The sequence below is a fragment of the Tamandua tetradactyla genome, chromosome 3, assembly GCF_023851605.1.
Source record: "Tamandua tetradactyla isolate mTamTet1 chromosome 3, mTamTet1.pri, whole genome shotgun sequence".
In the NCBI taxonomy this organism is placed as follows: Eukaryota; Metazoa; Chordata; class Mammalia; order Pilosa; family Myrmecophagidae; genus Tamandua; species Tamandua tetradactyla.
The window spans coordinates 179,869,295-179,886,991 of NC_135329.1; the positions used below are offsets into that span (position 1 = coordinate 179,869,295).

Here is a 17,697-nt window from a genome sequence, read left to right on the forward strand (position 1 = left end):
ATGCAAAACAGTCTCGCAATTGCAGATATATTCAGGCATATGTTTTTTTTTTTTTAGAAATATTAAAGCTTCAAACATTCCCACCTTTTTCTTCTGTTTCCCTTTGAAGTAAAACATTTCTTTCTCCTTACCCCTCCCCCTCAATCTCCTTACCACACATAGGCATACTTTGATTCTGACTTTAGGGTAAAAACTGGCCAAGATGACATGAGATGTACTCTAGCATACCAGAATTACCATTAAGTGATTTCAAAATACGATCCTGGGCACAATCATTGCTAATTTTTGGTTTTACAAAAAGTAGCATGTTTAATAATTTAAAATGACAATGATCTTACCAAATAAAAAAGATAATCCATAAAAATATATTCAATTGCTCACAGTTTAAAATAGTAGCCCAAAGGAAATTGTAGGTGAAGTCTACCATATATATGTATACACACACACACGAAAGATTAGATTTAATGAAATATTTGGGAGGATGGCTTTTAATTTGTTTAATAGTATAATCTTTACAAAGACTCACCAAAAAGCTCTGCTTTAAGAAATTCTGAGAAATAAATATGTCTTGGACGTGCAGTAGACATAGGCTAAAATGGGAATAATTTCTTAAGAGATAAGGAGAGCAAATAAAGGACCCAGTCATAATTGACTGAACATGCCGACAGAGTAAGGCTTCTGTGAAAGTAACATCTTAAGTTGACGATCTTATATGTTTGACTAGGCCCTGTAAGGGCTAGAAAGCAGTGCTTTTGTATTTGTCATTTTGTGAATGGTGTGGAAAAAATATAGAGAGATTAAGAAATAGCAGAAGATTTGGAAAAAATCAGTTGTACAGAGGAGGCAAAGGATTGAGGAACCAAAGGAATCAAATATGTGGAGGTGACTACACCTGAGAAGGGAGTGCAGCTGTTTTAAATCCCTGGAGAACTGGGGTAAAGGATGTAGTCGCACATTCCTGTAAGAGACGTCTTTGAGGGACTTCCTGAGAGAAGGCTAACTTTGAAAAGGTTGCTTCAAGTTCTGTTCCTTAGGACATTTAAGAGAATGGGTCTAAATGATTGGAAGAATCCACCTATTAATGTGCATTATCATCCCTTTAAAATCGTGGTTATTTTTGAAGGACGTCGAACCTTCTGTCCAGAAAGATGCACATATGGGTGCCAAGTTGGGCTTCATATCAGAGGTTCAGTGGGCCCCATGCAATCTCAGTTTAGAATCCTGCAGAACAAGACTTTGCAGAATTGCTTGTATCCCCAGAAGCCAGTTATTTCACAAATATCTGTGGTGATAAAAGTGGGTATGTTGGTGGGTTTGAGGGGAGATTTGCTTTTAATTTCAGGCATTTTCAACAGCAGATCCTTATGGATGTAAAAGATACTTGCTTTAACACAACACTAAACATTGTAAGGAGCAGGGAACGTTTACCACAGAGCACATTTACTTGGAGAGGTTTCCATGGCTCTCCACTAGCTGTTATATGTTTATATCCTCCGAAACTTTCACTTTGGCTTTTTTCCCAGGAAAGAACTATCTGCCCTTTCCCATTCTCTTACCCTTAATGTGTGTGGGCGGCTGTGTATCTGTGTGGGGAGGGCACTGGCAATAAAGCTGTGCAGAATGCTCCTTTGCTCCCAGAATCTCACGCCAAATGGAATTGTTTTGAGTTGGCTGGGTCTTAGTTTTCTCAGGGTTATGCTTGGAGGGAGGCAGGATTGGGATGTGATGGGTCCTGAGAATCCAAACTGCGTTTTAGCACAGATAAGTCATTTGGTTGGCTTAGTAAGTTTTGGGAGTGGTAGTAATATTGATAGATCATCGAATAGGGATCTCAGTTATTCAGGAAATGCTCATAGGAGATGAGGATGCCCTTTGGCTTTGTCTGCTGTGTTCTTGTAGTGCTTCTCCGCCCCCCCCACCTCTGCCCCCACATGCAACAGGTGTATATTTGCATGGGGGAGGCGAAAGAATTTCAATCTTTGTGCCTCAGATTAATAGAATGGTTAGAGTATGTTGGGTTGTGGGTGAGGAAGAAGTGTGAAACTAAAAATAAATGTGTAGGACTACCTGTGCTTTTCTGTTATCTGATCCTTGTCTCCCCTCAGATTCTGCTTGCGCTATAATTGTGGCTAAGGTAACAATCCGCTATAAATTGCTCTGAAGTTATACTTCTTTTAAGATAGCATGATTAAAAGTTCCAACTTTACTCAGACTTTTGCTTCTAAAGTTAAAATTCAATGGTGTTTTTAGGGTATTTTCTTTGCCATGAAGTCTTTGGATCTATTTGGAAACTCAGTTTTAAAGATTAAATCCTTGAGAATATTAAGAGAAAACATAATTTATTTTAACATCGTGTGTGTGTGTGTGTGTGTGTGTGTTTTAATCCCAAAATATTTTGCTAGATATTTTGCAATTGGAAATTAGCATCTAGGAAGAGCTATAGTTCCTTATTACTAAACGTACATCAAATCTGTATTTTCTTAGTTTAATGTGGCAAATATCAACATTCGTTTGTTATGTGGTTTTTTAGCATAGTTCTGGCTTTTTGTTCCTTTGTCCTTTATAGAATAACTTGGACACATCAGTGTACTTCACAACTTCTCTCAGGGTACGAGAAACATTATCTCCTCTGTCCTGAGGTTTCTGAGAAAAATACTTAGCTGGTTGGTCCAATCAGTGCTACTGTTGTCCAACAACTTTAAATATTTATCTGCATAGCAACATTTCTATCACATAACATTCAACTAGTACATGCTCGAAAAATTGCTCTAAGATATTTGAAGACCTCAATGACATTTTAAAATTTACACTGAAAATGATTGTTCCAAAACTGCATTTCTGCCTTTCCAAACCACTTTCCTGATACCATCTTCCAAGTAGCTGTCGGGGTAAAATAACCCCTTCCTGGCAGATCACTTCTTTAATCAGAGTGGGGATGCCTTCAATTAGGGCTTTCTTGCCCACACTTTAATGTTTTGTAAACACAAAATACAATTCTTATTCCGACTCCTTTTCTGCTGTAGGAATGGTCAGCTCAGCATGAGCCCCAGTGCATCAGAGAATAAAGGAAATGGGTTGAGGAGACTTGACTGGGGTGGACAGGTGAAAAGCAGCTAATGTCATTCTGAATGTGCTACAGAAGAAGTCCTTGTAGCCCTCGTATGGCACCCATTTAGAAACATCCTATTAAAATTTGCAACATAGTTAAAGCTGACATTTTGAACTCTGTCTGAGGAAGCTGGGAACCCTTGCCATGAATAATGCTATGTAGAGCATTAGATTAAGACTTCTACCTTTTATCTTGCTTTCAATGTGGCATTCTATTCTCTGTCACTTTAGTTAAAATGTTACTCTGGAAGACAGAGGTCACTTGGAGATTGTGTTGTGGCATGCAAATAAAACTAATATAAAGCCTTTGTTTTAAAGTTACAGCCCCTCCCCCTTCTTCCCTACCTCTCTTTGAAAGATGTCACCTTGTAGAGTTTTAGCATGAGTGGGATTATAATATATATCATAAGTAAAATAAAATGAATAAAACATTGAAGCAGTCCCTTAATCTTAATGTTCTTAGTTTATAGAGTTATGGATTAAATAGTATAAAGTCTGCAATTATTTTGAAATGTGCTGATCCTCTTATTTTAATTTTATCTGTGTATGTCACATGATAAAGGCTGGCTTGCAGGACAGAGCAAAAATGAATTGTATGAATTTTTGAAGGTCATGAGTTTAAATTCCTTTCTTTCCATCTTATCAACTTGTCTCACACTCCAATGAGTATAGGTGGTAGATAAGTATCTGGTGAAATAGACATTTTGTTGTATTTTTATACAATGAGAATTTTTTTCACTTTCACAAATATGTGGTATTTCTGATTTATTTTTGAAAGGGGGATATTCTTGGTTATTTCGTTTTCTCATTTTTAGGGATATATGCAGAAAAAATATGTACCATTGTTTTTTTTTTCTTTTATGTGTGAAATGTGTAATGCTAAATATTGCGGTCACACTAGGTCACCCCTGCTTATCTTTGGTTGTTGCCCAGACAGAATACAGGCCATCGGTGGCCAGGCTTTTGGTTTTACAAGAGAAGGCAGCTCTCTTGGTTCTTTTTGCAGTCTTCCTTGAGTTTTAAACAACAACGACAACAAACTGTATCAACCAGCTTCTCTAGGTCTACAGCCTAAATTAGTGTTTGAGTCTCTAGTTTGTGGTCTCCAGTGAATCATTATAGATAGCTCTTCCTAGTCATGCCTAGTTTAAAACAAGAACTGAGCAAGAAATTTATTCGCATAATTTGTAAATAATGTATACAGTCTCCTTAGTTTTTCATAGATTGTTTTGTCAACAGAAATTCTTAACCTCCAAATTTGTAAATTTTGATAAATTTGTTTCATGTCCAAAGTTAAATGTATATTCCCCTTTTTGTCATTTGAGATTATATTAAATATTTGTAATTTCATTTAAACTAATTGAAGTAAGACACTTAAAACTCAGAAATTACAGGTTTTTTAACAAATACATCAGCAGTTTCATTCCCCATCCGTTCTTAGTCCTTAGAGGCAACCACTTTCAATTCTCATTTGTTTCTGATTTCCCGACAATATGCTTGAATTAAGATTTCTTGATCTTATGGTTTTAGACACTTTCCGTTTTCCATGATGGATAATGATTTTGTTCTTTTTCACTCTTTCTTCCCGGCTACCAATCTTCCTATTTTATTAATTAAAAGTTTGATGAAATCACTATTCAGTTTTTACAATAGTATGACCATGAATTGGTAATTAAATATATTTGCTGGTATAAAATTTTCCCTTGTTGAAATATAGTTTCATTTTCTTTAAAATACATTTCATAGGTTTCTGGGAAAGAGTTCTTGGGACATATGTTTTCTTGACTATTTATTTCTGAAAACGTCTTAATTCCTTGCCTACAATTGATTATCAGCGTCTGAGATTCTAGATTTGAAGTCATTCTCCCTGAATTTTGAAGGCATTTAAAAATTTTCATTCTCAATTTTAGTGTTGAGAGAAGATCTCTTCTTTCTTGCCTTATACACAACCCCAAACATCCCCAGTTTTTTCCTTTCAATTCTCTGAAATTTCACAGTGCTCATGTTTTTATTTATTTATTTATTTATTTATTTATTATTATTTTTTTAATTAACGGAAAAAAGAAAAAAAAGAAATTAACCCAACATTTAGAAATCATACCATTCTACATATGCACTCAGTAATTCTTAACATCATCACATAGATGCATGATCATCGTTTCTTAGTACATTTGCATCGGTTTAGAAGAACTAGCAACACAACAGAAAAAGATATAGAATGTTAATATAGAGAAAAAAATAAAAGTAATAATAATAGTAAAAACAAAAAAAAAAAACAAAAAAAACCCAACCAGACAGACAAAAACAAACAAAAAACAAACAAAACAACAACAACAACAAAAACCTATAGCTCAGATGCAGCTTCATTCAATGTTTTAACATGATTACTTTACAATTAGGTATTATTGTGCTGTCCATTTTTTGAGTTTTTGTATCTAGTCCTGTTGCACAGTCTGTATCCCTTCAGCTCCAATTACCCCTTATCTTACCCTGTTTCTAACTCCTGCTGGACTCTGTTACCAATGACATATTCCAAGTTTATTCTCTAATGCCGGTTCACATCAGTGGGACCACACAGTATTTGCCCTTTAGTTTTTGGCTAGACTCACTCACCATAATGTTCTCTAGGTCCATCCATGTTATTACATGCTTCATAAGTTTATCCTGTCTTAAAACTGCATAATATTCCATCGTATGTATATACCACAGTTTGTTTAGCCACTCGTCTGTTGATGGACATTTTGGCTGTTTCCATCTCTTTGCAATTGTAAATAACGCTGCTATAAACATTGGTTTGCAAATGTCCGTTTGTGTCTTTGCCCTTAAGTCCTTTGAATAGATTCCCAGCAATGGTATTGCTGGGTCGTATGGCAATTCTATATTCAGCTTTTTGAGGAACCGCCAAACTGCCTTCCACAGTGGTTGCACCATTTGACATTCCCACCAACAGTGGATAAGTGTGCCTCTTTCTCCGCATCCTCTCCAGCACTTGTCATTTTCTGTTTTGTTGATAATGGCCATTCTGGTGGGTGTGAGATGATATCTCATTGTGGTTTTGATTTGCATTTCTCTAATGGCCAGGGACATTGAGCATCTCTTCATGTGCCTTTTGGCCATTTGTATTTCCTCTTCTGATAGGTGTCTGTTCAAGTCTTTTTCCCATTTTGTAATTGGATTGGCTGTCTTTCTGTCGTTGAGTTGAACAATCTCTTTATAAATTCTGGATACTAGACCTTTATCTGATATGTCATTTCCAAATATTGTCTCCCATTGTGTAGGCTGTCTTTCTACTTTCTTGATGAAATTCTTTGATGCACAAAAGTGTTTAATTTTGAGGAGCTCCCATTTATTTATTTCCTTCTTCAGTGCTCTTGCTTTAGGTTTAAGGTCCATAAAATCGCCTCCAATTGTAAGTTTCATAAGATATCTCCCAACATTTTCCTCTAACTGTTTTATGGTCTTAGACCTAATGTTTAGATCTTTAATCCATTTTGAGTTAACTTTTGTATAGGGTGTGAGATATGGGTCTTCTTTCATTCTTTTGCATATGGATATCCAGTTCTCTAGGCACCATTTATTGAAGAGACTGTTCTGTCCCAGGTGAGTTGGCTTGACTGCCTTATCAAAGATCAAATGTCCATAGATGAGAGAGTCTATATCTGAGCACTCAATTCGATTCCATTGGTCGATATATTTATCTTTATGCCAGTCCCATGCTGTTTTGATCACTGTGGCTTCATAATATGCCTTAAAGTCAGGCAGCATGAGAGCTCCAGCTTCGTTTTTTTTCCTCAAGATGTTTTTAGCAATTCGGGGCACCCTGCCCTTCCAGATAAATTTGCTTATTGGTTTTTCTATTTCTGAAAAATAAGTTGTTGGGATTTTGATTGGTATTGCATTGAATTTGTAAAGCAGTTTAGGTATGATTGACATCTTAACTATATTTAGTCTTCCAATCCATGAACACGGTATGCCCTTCCATCTATTTAGGTCTTCTTTGATTTCTTTTAGCAGTTTTTTGTAGTTTTCTTTATATATGTTTTTTGTCTCTTTAGTTAAATTTATTCCTAAGTATTTTATTCTTTTAGTTGTAATTGTAAATGGAATTCGTTTCTTGATTTCCCCCTCAGCTTGTTCATTACTAGTGTATAGAAATGCTACAGATTTTTGAATGTTGATCTTGTAACCTGCTACTTTGCTGTACTCATTTATTAGCTCTAGTAGTTTTGTTGTGGATTTTTCCGGGTTTTCAACCTATAGTATCATATTGTCTGCAAACAGTGATAGTTTTACTTCTTCCTTTCCAATTTTGATGCCTTGGATTTCTTTTTCTTGTCTAATTGCTCTGGCTAGAACCTCCAACACAATGTTGAATAATAGTGGTGATAGTGGACATCCTTGTCTCGTTCCTGATCTTAGGGGGAAAGTTTTCAATTTTTCCCCATTGAGGATGATATTACCTGTGGGTTTTTCATATATTCCCTCTATCATTTTAAGGAAGTTCCCTTGTATTCCTATCTTTTGAAGTGTTTTCAACAGGAAAGGATGTTGAATCTTGTCAAATGCCTTCTCTGCATCAATTGAGATGATCATGTGATTTTTCTGCTTTGATTTGTTGATATGGTGTATTACATTAATTGATTTTCTTATGTTGAACCATCCTTGCATACCTGGGATGAATCCTACTTGGTCATGATGTATAATTCTTTTAATGTGTTGTTGGATACGATTTGCTAGAATTTTACTGAGGATTTTTGCATCTATATTCATTAGAGGGATTGGTCTATAGTTTTCTTTTTTTGTAATATCTTTGCCTGGTTTTGTTATGAGGGTGATGTTGGCTTCATAGAATGAATTAGGTAGTTTTCCCTCCACTTCAATTTTTTTGAAGAGTTTGAGGAGAGTTGGTACTAATTCTTTATGAAATGTTTGGTAGAATTCACATGTGAAGCCGTCTGGTCCTGGACTTTTCTTTTTAGGAAGTTTTTGGATGACTAATTCAATTTCTTTACTTGTGATTGGTTTGTTGAGGTCATCTATTTCTTCTTGAGTCAAAGTTGGTTGTTCATGTCTTTCCAGGAACCCGTCCATTTCATCTAAATTGTTGTATTTATTAGCATAAAGTTGTTCATAGTATCCTGTTATTACCTCCTTTATTTCTGTGATGTCAGTAGTTATGTCTCCTCTTCCGTTTCTGATCTTATTTATTTGCATCCTCTCTCTTCTTCTTTTTGTCAATCTTGCTAAGGGCCCATCAATCTTATTGATTTTCTCATAGAACCAACTTCTGTTCTTATTGATTTTCTCTATTGTTTTCATGTTTTCAAGTTCATTTATTTCTGCTCTGATCTTTGTTATTTCTTTCCTTTTGCTTGCTTTGGGATTAGTTTGCTGTTCTTTCTCCAGTTCTTCCAAGTGGACAATTAATTCCTGCATTTTTGCCTTTTCTTCTTTTCTGATATAGGCATTTAGGGCAATAAATTTCCCTCTTAGCACTGCCTTTGCTGCATCCCATAAGTTTTGATATGTTGTGTTTTCATTTTCATTCGCCTCGAGGTATTTACTAATTTCTCTTGCAATTTCTTCTTTGACCCACTCGTTGTTTAGGAGTGTGTTGTTGAGCCTCCACGTATTTGTGGATTCTCTGGCACTCTGCCTATTATTGATTTCCAACTTCATTCCTTTATGATCCGAGAAAGTGTTGTGTATGATTTCAATCTTTTTAAATTTGTTAAGACTTGCTTTGTGACCCAGCATATGGTCTATCTTTGAGAATGATCCATGAGCACTTGAGAAAAAGGTGTATCCTGCTGTTGTGGGATGTAATGTCCTATAAATGTGTGTTAAGTCTAGCTCATTTATAGTAATATTCAGATTCTCTATTTCTTTATTGATCCTCTGTCTAGATGTTCTGTCCATTGATGAGAGTGGGGAATTGAAGTCTCCAACTATTATTGTATATGTGTCTATTTCCCTTTTCAGTGTTTGCAGTGTATTCCTCACGTATTTTGGGGCATTCTGGTTCGGTGCATAAATATTTATGATTGTTATGTCTTCTTGTTGAATTGTTCCTTTTATTAGTATATAGTGTCCTTCTTTGTCTCTTTTAACTGTTTTACATTTGAAGTCTAATTTGTTGGATATTAGTATAGCTACTCCTGCTCTTTTCTGGTTGTTATTTGCATGAAATATCTTTTCCCAACCTTTCACTTTCAACCTATGTTTATCTTTGGGTCTAAGATGTGTTTCCTGTAGACAGCATATAGAAGGATCCTGTTTTTTAATCCATTCTGCCAATCTATGTCTTTTGATTGGGGAATTCAGTCCATTAACATTTAGAGTTATTACTGTTTGGATAATATTTTCCTCTGCCATTTTGCCTTTTGTATTATATATATCATATCTGACTTTCCTTCTTTCTACACTCTTCTCCATACCTCTCTCTTCTGTCTTTTTGTATCTGACTCTAGTGCTCCCTTTAGTATTTCTTGCAGAGCTGGTCTCTTGGTCACAAATTCTCTCGGTGACTTTTTGTCTGAAAATGTTTTAATTTCTCCCTCATTTTTGAAGGACAGTTTTGCTGGATATAGGAGTCTTGGTTGGCAGTTTTTCTCTTTTAGTAAATTAAATATATCATCCCACTGTCTTCTAGCCTCCATGGTTTCTGCTGAGAAATCTACACATAGTCTTATTGGGTTTCCCTTGTATGTGATGGATTGTTTTTCTCTTGCTGCTTTCAAGATCCTCTCTTTCTCTTTGACCTCTGACATTCTAACTAGTAAGTGTCTTGGAGAACGCCTATTTGTGTCTAATCTCTTTTGGGTGTGCTGTACTTCTTGGATCTGTCTTGGATCTGTCTTGGATTTTAGGTCTTTCATAAGACTTGGGAAATTTTCAGTGATAATTTCTTCCATTAGTTTTTCTCCTCCTTTTCCCTTCTCTTCTCCTTCTGGGACACCCACAACACGTGTATTTGTGTGGTTCATATTGTCCTTGAGTTCCCTGATACCCTGTTCAAATTTTTCCATTCTTTTCCTGATAGTTTCTGTTTCTTTTTGGAATTCAGATGTTCCATCCTCCAAATCACTAATTCTATCTTCTGTCTCTTTAAATCTATCATTGTAGGTATCCATTGTTTTTTCCATCTTTTCTACTTTATCCTTCACTTCCATAAGTTCTGTGATTTGTTTTTTCAATTTTTCTATTTCTTCTTTTTGTTCAGCCCATGTCTTCTTCATGTCCTCCCTCAATTTATCGATTTCGTTTTTGAAGAGGTTTTCCATTTCTGTTCGTATATTCAGCATTAGTTGTCTCAGCTCCTGTATCTCATTTGAACTATTGGTTTGTTCTTTTGACTGGGCCATATTTTCAATTTTCTGAGCGTGATCCGTTATCTTCTGCTGGCGTCTGGGCGTTTAGTCAGATTTCCCTGGGTGCTGGACCCAACAATTTGGAAGATTTTTCTGTGAAATCTCTGGGATCTGTTTTTCTTATCCTGCCCAGTAGGTGGCGCTCGTGGCACACGTTTGTCTGCAGGTCCCGCCAGTAAAAGGTGCTGTGGGTCCTTTAACTTTGGAAAACTCTTGCCCTCGGGAGGTTCGCCAGCCGAAGTGGCTTGGAAGAGTGCCAGCCGGCCCAGGGTCCGAATGCGGGGAGGGTCGCCGGCTGCCGCAGCCGGGGAGAACGCCCGTCCTTATTTCCTAGTCGGCCTGGGGCGCCAAGCTTGGCGGGAAGGCGCCAGCTGCTGCGGCCCGCCCGGGAGAGTGCACCGTTCCCGGGGAGTCACGTGTTTGGAAGGGGTTCCCCCCCCCGTCACCGTTCTCCGCGGCCTGGGGATTTCCGGTCCAATTCTCTCAGTTGGTCCGGGGGGGCTGCGCGTGGTGTGGGCGCCAGCTGCCGCGGCTTGAGGGGACCGCCTGTCCAATTCTGGTAGCCGGCCCGGGAAGGGGGGAGGGAGGAACTCCGTCCACTTGCTGCCCCGCCCGGTGAAGCCTGTGCCCCTCAGCGATCTCACCGGAGCGGGTTCTCTCAGCTAGTCAGCCATTCCAGGATGGGGTATGCTGTCTTTTTGATCTCTGTCTTGGCTCTGGAAGCTGTTCTGTATCGTTTCTACTCCCCTAGTAGCTGTTCTGGAGGAGGAACTAAGATCCGCGCGTCTTACTAAGCCGCCATCTTCTCCAGAAGTGCTCATGTTTTTTTTAACCATTTATTTTGTTGAGTACTTGCTAGGGCCTTATTGTCTGTAAAGTATAAGGGAAATATTTTATTTCTTTAGTTTATCTCCTCAAACCCAATTCTCCATACACAAGCATACAGTTTTCAGTTCTGGTGCCTCTAAAACTTTGCATTTTAGACTTTCTGAAATACTCCTCTAATTTTCCTCTCCTTTTTTTTTTCTCTTATTTATCCTTTCTTTTCTTTTTGTTGTACTTGCTGTGCGATTTTCACATCTTCTTACATAATATCAAAACAATTTCAAGTAAAGCTTATCTTAAACTTTCTATGGAGTTTTAAATTTCTACTCTTATATTTTTAAGAGTTCCTTTTCTTCCCCCACAGCACCAACCACTGGCTTCTTTATTGAGCACCAGGTTTTCAGCACAAATCAAGAGTTCCTTTTTATGAATGTTTCTTGATTCATTTTTAAGCACAGCTGTTGTCATGGATGCAATATTTTTTCATCTTTCTGAGGTTATTAAAGTCTTTTTGAGAATTTATCTTTTTCAAAAAAGACAGTGCTATCTGGCTGTCCACAGGAGTGTTTTTCCCCCTTTTCATTTGTGTTGATTTTTGACTTTCGTGTTAGAGGATTTCCAATTTGTTGCGCTTTGCTGCTTGTTTATATTTAAGTCTCTGTGTTCTGGTTGTTGCCGAACAAAAATGGAAGATTCTTTTGCTCAGTGTGCTCAAATGACCGATTCTTGACACCCCGGGGTTTCAAAGAGAGAAAGTTTATTGTAAGGCACAAAACAGGAGATCAGTCTGTCTCCCCAAAAATCTGTCTCCCCAAACTGCAGTAATTCTGTTAGTTTAATAGTATCAAAAGATGGGCAGGTCTTAGGGTAATGAGCGCAATGGCCCCAGATGATGTAATTGGAGGTGATATAATTATTGAGCATGTGCAGGTTGTTTACATGCTTACACAGAACATAGGAAGAAATTGTGGTCTTAATACTATGATGGGTATGATTTTTAGCATTATAATGAGGTATGAGTAACCAATGAGGTTAAAGTCGAAGCTACTGTGCATGTCAGGTGGGTTCATTTTGGTTAGTTCCAACTTTGGTTATCAAGATAACTTTGGACTTGGAGTGGGTCAGTTCTGGGCTGACCCAAGGCTCTTCATTAATAAACATTAGGGGCTGTTTTTAGTGATCACAAGACTCTAAATAAAAAACAACAACAACAAAAAAACGGATAAAATGGATACAAGTGAGGGTCAGTCACAAGGCTTTTATAAGAAAAAGGCTATGCAATCATTATCATAGATCAAGGCAGTTGGATTACAGTTCAGAGATTTCAGGTATTTCCCTCTGTCTACTCCAGTATACCAGAAAGCTAAAGGTAATATTTATATAATGATTCAGCAACCATAATCATCCCTTAAATCCTAACTTCTCAGTTATATGACGTTATTGACTAGTTATTCTCACTGTGTCCTGGCGGCATATATATATATATATATAATTTTTTTTTTGGTGGGCCTCCCAAAAGTGAATACCAATAGGTTGTTATTTTTCTTTTTTTCTTTGACTGGTCCACTTCCCCATAAAGCAGTGGTTCTCAAACTTTTCATCTCATGACCCCTTTACACTTAAAAAATTTTTAGAACCTGTGTGTATAAACCAGTGCTGTCTGATTGAAATATAATGCTATTCATGAATAAGCATCATGTATGTAATTTAAATATTTCTAGTAGCCACAATAATATTAATATAGGATATTTATCCCAATAAATCCAGTGTTATTGTTTCAATGTGTACTCAATGTGCAGAATTGATTTTACATTCTTTTTAATATCATGTCTTCAACATCTCATGTATATTTTACACTTACAGCATATCTCAATTAAAACTAGTTCAAGAGTTCAGTAACCATGTGTAGCTAGTTGTTACCATATTAGACAGTGCAACTATAGAGCTTTTGTTTATGTGGTTACATCTACCAATCAATATTTACCGCGTTAGAAACTGAAACTGGGAAATTGTAAAAAAGAAATTACTTCATTCATTTAAAAATGCCATGAAACCATGGAAGATGACTCCCAGGGATGGATCCCACCTGGCACCGTGGGACCAACAATTCCATCCTGACCAAACGGGGGAAAAGAAGATGTAATTGATAAAGTATCAGTGGCAGAGAGAGGTCAAATAGAGTTGAGAAGCTACTCTGGAGGTTGCTGTTATGCAAGCTTCAGTTAGACCTTGCTACCTATCCTAGTAGCCTGCCAACCTCCAACCAGGACGATTCCAGCCAATCCTAAAGAACACCTAGGGCAATATATAAATTCCCACAATGGTTCCAGGCACTAGAGTAACTTTCCAGAAACCTACAACCTCCATATGGGTCCCTGGTCCAGATAAGTCCTGACACCTATCCCAGCCTCTCCAGAACATCAGATACATCCATCTCCCTACCCAATATTAGTGACAGACCCTTCCAATGTCAAAAACTTAGAATTGCCATAGCCCAAACAACCCCAATGAGAGGTGTGGAAAAATCAAAGGTGATGGTGGAATTATACATAGAAGATAGGATTTAACAAATGAATAAGAATGCTGAATCATTAAATTGATATCTCTTTTAGTCTTCAGTATTTTAGATAGTGCTGTGCTTTGAAATTTATAGCTTTTTTGTATATATGTTATTGTTCGCAAAACAAGAAGGAAAAAAGAGTCGATTGTGCTGATTAAAAAATGTATTTAAGCCCTCTAGACTCCTATGTTCTGGAGCAGCTAGAAGGAAAAATCTGAGAGGATGGTATGGTAGCCTATGACAAACTCTGGGATCTGTCCTGTAACTACTTGTTGAAGAGTACTTTGAAAACTATTGCTTTTTTATTTCTTTGCTTTTTATATATGTTATGCTATACAATAAAAAAGTAAAAAAAAAAGTCATAAGCCTGTGCCTGTTACATGTTAACACAAATAACTGATTTTATGTAAAGTAATCATTTTCAAAAATCAATTTAGTGAGAGAAATAGCATTTTTACATTTTTGCTCATCTTTTTACCACTTGGCTTAATAAAGTCAGCTGGATTCTCATATCTGCCTTTGCATTCAGTCTGTTTTTAAATATGAGAAGAAACTCTTACCCTCACAGAGAGCTAGTAAGAAAAGGAAGGCTGTATTTTAAGTCTTTTTTTTGATAATTGTGGGTGTTCTTCTTTGATATTACACCAAAACTTGATAAGAGGTAGTTTTTTAAGGTTGTGATGTGGCTTCTATAACCATTATCAATGAACGTCTCATGTTATATTGTGTTAAAATCAATTGGTTTACCTTGCATTTTGAATGGATATTTTTTCCATACATGGCTTTACAACATTCGTAACGTACATTGTCATTTGGAAGATTCAGGTTGAATGGATTTAGGTGAACTTACAAATGTTCATGCATCTCATTATACAGTGTCAAAAGATCACATTTGTTTGTGTCATCATCAGTTTTGCCAGAAAAGTCTTTAGGAATGGGAAACTATCTAGCCCACGGTGGTAGATAACGTTATCCAAAACCCTATTTTTTTTTTTCTTGAAAGTTTGAGTTTTATCATTGGCAATAAGTACTGCCAGTTGTTTTCCTTGAAGTATGGTCATTTTTTTTTAGAAAATGTTTGCCAGCTACCCAAATCTGACTTACTGTGGTTTCCCTGTCAGTTATTTTTTGAAGTAAATGTGACCTTCCATGAATAAAGCCTCTGGGTCAGCTTGTCAAACAAAAGAACATATCCTTTTTGTGGAGACAACCGTCATACTTTGCAGCAGGAGTGCTTCATAGGTTCCTCTCATTTTGTCATGTAGGACAATGAAAAGATATGTAATCAAAGGCTGAGATTTAATAAAATAATTTTTATTGGTTCATCAAGATCTTTCAGTGAATTGATTTTTTTTCCTTCTTTCTTTTTTTTTCTTTTTTAAACTATGAGAGAGTAATGGCTACTAGTGCAACTTGGCATCACCACTGTAGTACTCGTTAAGGAGTCAGCAGTTTTACCTACCCTTGCTTTTGCATTATTAGTACAGATTTCAATAGTAAAAAAAGGCAAATAATGAAAATAGTTTTGATTTCATGGATCTGTAACAACCCGCTGCCCCTCTGCCTCCCATCTATGCCACACTTTGAGATCCACTGCCTTAGAGGAATTCTCTAATTCAGTGTCTCATACAATTGAATTATCAGTGTCCAGGTTGCTTAGGAGTAAGGAATGGGCTGGGGAAAGCCTCCTCATTCATATATTTTTAATACAGACTTGTACCTAGTTTCTCACTTCTGTTTCTCTCAGCTGTACCTAGTGTCTATGAAGTTCATATCCCAAGTTTACAGTCACTCTAGTTTTCTCTTTTCATAGAGGAAGCCTCTAATTTTCCATTTAGATCAGGAGAGTTGACACTTGCACAAAGTCCAGTTCTCTTGTTTCCAGCCCTTGCCTCCACTCTCAGGGCCCCTGGTGCCTCTGACTTCTGAATGTTTGGTTTGCTTGTTGCTGTTTTTATACTTGGCTGAAGTGGGTTCTTATACTTGCCTTTCTTTGCTTGATAAGTGCATGTGTGTGTTTTATCTGCTTTCAACAGTCCAAATCATGTTGCCATTTCTTCTGTCCTTCTCACCCCTTCTAGTCTTTGTCCTTGTGGTTTGATATATTTTAAATTCCTTTATCTTCATAGCAGGCAATGCAGGATCACTTAGGGTGGGAAAGTTGCTAGGAAAATGTCTGTATTTAACTCACCAGGGTTAACCAGAAGTCATGTTCTTTGGACGATCGCTGAAGAAAAATTTGACTCATCTTTAATTTTTGTATAATTCCAAAATGCTACTTTTGTGGGTTTGTTTTTTACCATGATCTGTGGCACCCTGTTATTATTTTTGGCATTTCCTTTATGTCTTTCTTTTTCATATAGTTACACGGTATCATCATTATGTTTATTGTTTCTCAAATGTAAAATCTCATAGTACAGTAGGAGATCAAGATCATGCTATACCCTTCTTTGGGCTCACTCTTTCCCATCCTTCTCAATTGTATATAGCTGTCATGTTCAATAAGCAAGTTTCAGGAGGGATAATAATTCAGTGACTCTATTTTTGTTTCCCAGTGTCCCTTTTCATTTATTCCATTTGGGTGGTTTTTCACTTTTCCCTAGAGAAAATATAGAGCAAATCCGAAGATGCTTCTAGTCAATTTGATGTATTAAAATGTCCTCTTGTCAATAATTACTATACTCAGACTAGTGTAAAAATCAAAATTTCAAACTCTATTTGAAATCAGTAATTATGCCCTTATCCCAGTTCAGTTCTGCTGTGAGGAGGCAGTTTGCCTAGGGAAGAGGGGATACAGCTGGCCTCTCTTCTCTGACCTCACATTTCCGTTACTCATCTCCATTTTATCAAGCTCATAGTCTTATACCCCCATTGCTGGAGTATGGAGAGGGAGGAGTGGTACTTACAGCAGTGTGTCAGTTCCTTGTTATTATTTGTGTTAGTTTGTCAGAGCTTTTAGGACATATTACACAATGGGCTGTTTTAACAACAAGCATTTCTCTTGTGGTTTTGAAGGCTGGAAGTCCAAAATCAAGATGCCTGCAAGGTCATGCTTTCTCCCAGAGTCCATATCACTCTAGTGGTGCCTTCCTTCCTCACACAGCAGTGCCCTTGCTCTCCTGTGGCCCTCTCCATTGTCTGACTTCTGTGTCTTCTGGCAGCTCTGATTGTGACTAAGTTTCTTCACTTTGTAAGGCCTTTAGTAATATGGATTGAGATTGCTATGGATTCAGCAGTTAAGCCCTACTGCCTTCTTTATCAGTGTACTATCTTTGATCTCTAAAGATTTCCAAGAACTAGACTTCTTTATTCTCTGAAAATGGGTAAGAAAGTTAAGATCCGTAAAGCTGGGTTTCCCATGAAGTTCATCAGCACTTTACTCAGGAATGTGTCATCTAGAGTTGGGGGGAATTGTACTGAAACTGATAGGAAGGTGCGGTTTTGACATTCCATTGAAATTATATTAGAATTGGCCAATAAATCAGTGTGAAATGTGTTTAAATTCTTCTTTATACTTTGTCATCTCTCTCCGAACTAGTTTTGTTTCTATTTTCTGTCCTCATTTGTTTCAAAGCCTTTCATAGATTTTAAAGATCATCTGCTTATTTTCTTCTTGTAGTCTTTCAGATGTCTTAATGGTTTCCTTCCCCCTCTCCAGAATATCTCTTTTGGAAAGTTGCATTCTGGCCTCATTATTCCCTCTAAGAAGTCTGCAAGATTATGCTAAGGCTAGGGGCAGTTTCATACAGTAGGTACCTTTCGGAGCCTCCTGCTGATATTTTGACACTTTTAAGTCTCTGTTAACCTGTGACTATAGATGTACTCAAGTTGGAG

General features: G+C 37.1%; 1 protein-coding gene and 1 pseudogene across 16 annotated transcripts in view; both read left to right on the forward strand.

The window, feature by feature from the left end:
* PARD3B (par-3 family cell polarity regulator beta) overlaps window positions 1-17,697 on the forward strand; it is a 1,143,268-nt gene that overhangs the window by 73,687 nt on the left and 1,051,884 nt on the right. The window lies entirely within an intron of this gene.
* LOC143676845 (TIP41-like protein pseudogene) overlaps window positions 12,183-17,697 on the forward strand; it is a 71,752-nt pseudogene continuing 66,237 nt past the window's right edge.